This window comes from Alexandromys fortis, unplaced genomic scaffold (genome assembly GCF_014885135.2).
Source record: "Alexandromys fortis isolate MF-2015 unplaced genomic scaffold, M_Fortis_MF-2015_v1.1 scaffold_3, whole genome shotgun sequence".
Lineage (NCBI taxonomy): Eukaryota > Metazoa > Chordata > Mammalia > Rodentia > Cricetidae > Alexandromys > Alexandromys fortis.
The window spans coordinates 3108500-3111888 of NW_026067909.1; positions in this window are offsets into that span (position 1 = coordinate 3108500).

A 3389-nucleotide genomic window follows, 5' to 3' on the forward strand; every position below is an offset into this window, starting at 1 on the left:
TCTCAGACACCCAATTCTTTGTCTGTGCCAGAGAATGAGGTCAACAATGACAACACCCAGTTACAACTCCCCAGCCAAGAACCCACCCAGCCATGTTTCTCTACCCTTCTGGCTGAGGTATCATGAAGAACCTAGTCAGATGACTCATGGGTACTCAGATACTCTGTTTCCATGGCCTGCCTCTCTCTCTCTCTCTCTCTCTCTCTCTCTCTCTCTCTCTCTCTCTCTCTCTCACACACACACACACACACACACACACACATACACTACTATTCCAGTAAGCATATCAACAAAAATGAAGGGCAACAGCTGTTAGTATTGATAGTCAACTTGACAGATCTAGAATCATCTAGAATGCAAACTTCTGGGCTTGCTTGTGAGGGAAGACTCACCTTGAATGTTGGGGGCACCATCTCATGGGCTGGGGTCCTGGACTGAATAAAAAGGAACAACAAACTAGATGCCAGCATCTACCTCTCTCTGCTTCCTGATTATGGATGCCATGTTGACAGCTGTCTCTTGCTCCTGCCACCATAAATGGACTGCACCCAGAATGAACCACTCCTTCCTTAAATTGCCTTTGTCACGTGTTAAGTCCCAGCTACATGTATAGTAACTAATGCAGGTGGGTGGGATAACACAACTTCTGCTTCTTGTAAACAGTCCTTCCCACCCCCACCGAAGATCTCAGCCCATCATCCTTGTGATCCTGGTCCACAATGAGCAGTCAGTGGCAGAGATGCTCCCATCCACATGCTGCTAGGTTCTCATTACAGCCACCCTTTCTCAGCAGCTTTAGTCTCAAATGATAGTACCTTGGGTCCTCCTGTCAGTGTGTGGCAAACAGGTCCATAATTATATCTGCCGTGCTGTTCTTGGAAGAGGGACAGAAAGAACAAAAATCCCCCAACAAGATATCCCTCCCTCTCTCCCTTCTCTCCTCCCTCTCCCCCCACTCGTGTATGTGTATACATCCAACAGTCTAGCCACATGGAAACGAATATCTTTGAATGCCAAATCCACTGAAAGTGGGTATTTAGAACAAAATCCATCTCGTCTTCCAGCCACGCCACGAAACACTGTTGTTTAAACATCCATCACATTGGTCTGGTGTTACGCCCTCTGCCCGCTCTCTCCTTGTACCTCACACACTCCGTGTCATCTCCCCCCAGCCCTGTAATTAGGTCACTGTGTGCACACTGCTTCGCTCGTGCTTGCCATATGAGCTGGGCTTTCTGAGGGAGGTGTGAATTAGCTCGTAGATGTGCTAACTCGGCAGTGGCATGTCTAAGCGGATTTAAACAGGATGCCAAAATGGAGTGAAATGTTTTGAGTTTTCTGGGATGTGACCCTGTCCTTGGCATAGTTTGGGGAAGAGGAAGTAATCACTGGCGTTGTCAAACCTGCCCTCCCTCTGTCCGTCCTTCCCTCCATCCCTTCATCTCTTGTCCCCTTCCTTCTTCCTTCCTTCACCCTTTTCCTCCATTCCTCGATTTATTTCCTCTCTCCTTCCCACTGATCTCCTGGTTCTTGGCATCTTCCAGTCACCTTGGCCCTATCTCCCAAGCTAACTGTTATACACTCATTCTGGCTAACTTCTTATTGGTATTTTACAATGACTTAGAAACTTGAGACATGTCTTTAAAAAAAAATCTTGTGTGTATGTGGGAAAGGGGTGCATGCATGTATGGGAACATGGGTGTGGTCAGACAATAGCCTCAGGTATCATCCTCAGGAATGCTGCTGCCTCCTTTTAGACAAGGTCTTTTACTGAAACTGAAACAACACTGGTTGGTAGCCTAGAGCCCCAGGGACTCACTTGCCTCCACTTACCCAACGTTCGGCTTATGAGTGTGGGCTGCCTGCCACACCTGGTCCTTTCATGTGGGCTCCGGGGATCGAACTCAGGTCTTCTACTCGTGCAGCGTGTACTTTACCCATAAGAGCCATCTCCCCAGCCCAGTAACTTGAAGACGCTTCTTCTACTGCGGACCCTGAGCTTCCTTAATCCTGCCTGCCATTTCTTGCAATCTGGAATCTTTCTGTGGGGGAAAGGGTGGTGTCCTGTGTAGGAAGTTGATCTCTTCATGCTCCTCAGAGACAGCCATGCAAGCCTCATTGGTGCTCTGCAGAGCTGGAAATGTTTGTGGCACTGTTGAATAGACCATCATAGACCACTGTGGGGACAAACAGGGAACGGCGGGGGGGGGGGCGCAGGCACTCCTCTGAGATGTAAGCGCGGCGGGCCTCCTTCTGCTGGTCCCTAAGCTTTCCCGGCTGGCTTCCAAGTGCTTCAGCAGTAGCTGCACAGACAATTAGGTGGATTAGACTGACTGGTAATGGGGGATTTGGACACTAATCCCCTTCCGGTTGTTAATATTAATTAAAGTGCTCTTCTCTCTCCTTATGTAACAAATACTAACTATTTCACTAGCTGGAAGAAGAGAAAATGTCACATGGCAAGGAAGTATCTGGCTCTTTTTTCCCCATGTTGAAGGCTCTATGCATTTGCCATCCTTCCTGGAACGCAAACTTTGTGCTCCATGGAGACACTAGGAAGAGGAAGGAGGAATGTAAGCAGTCAGACTTTTTAAATTCTAAACACAAGTGCCTGTCTTTCCCCACAAGAATTTTACTCTGGCCACCGCAGGCAAGTGATCTGGATTAAGACCGGCGGGGCTCAGTGGTGTGAGCAGTCTCCCGTGTGGGGCCTGTGAGTGTGCAGCATGCATGTGAGCATGTGTGTGCAGGGAGTACTTTCCTCAGGGCTAAAATGGTCTAGAGCATTCAGCTAACAAATTCATGGGGAGCACAGGTGCCCAAGCTGTGTGAGTTTCTACTGCCCTGAGAGAGGCTGGGTAACATGTCAAGAACCTTCTTTCCTCCAAGAGCTGGGAAGGGAAGCAAAGCTACGCATGAGGGGCATTTGCTGCCCACGTGGCAACACCCATGGAACGTGTCTGAGCCCAGCTCTGTGCCAGGTTCAGGAGACAGCAGAGATGTTCCCCCCTCCCAGACCATTTCTGTTAAGTCCATCAAGCTCTGGGGAAAAGCAACACCTGGCTTCCTTTCCGCTCAGACCAGAGGATTTACAAAACACTGGAGGCTCAAATGCATTACAAGACTCTATGTGTGTGTATCCATTGTATGTGCATGTGTGTTTGTCTCATCAGGCAGAATATGTTTATGGATGGATGGATATGTAGGTGTTAGTGTGTATGTGTGTGTTTCTCTAGGTATGTGTATGTCACATGCATGTGTACGAATATGTATATGCATGTCTGTGTAGCATGTACATGCATATGTGTACTCCTAAGTATAGGTGCCTGTCAGCATATGTGTGCATTTTTGTGAATATGTGTGTTTCCTCAGGTATATACAAGTACATC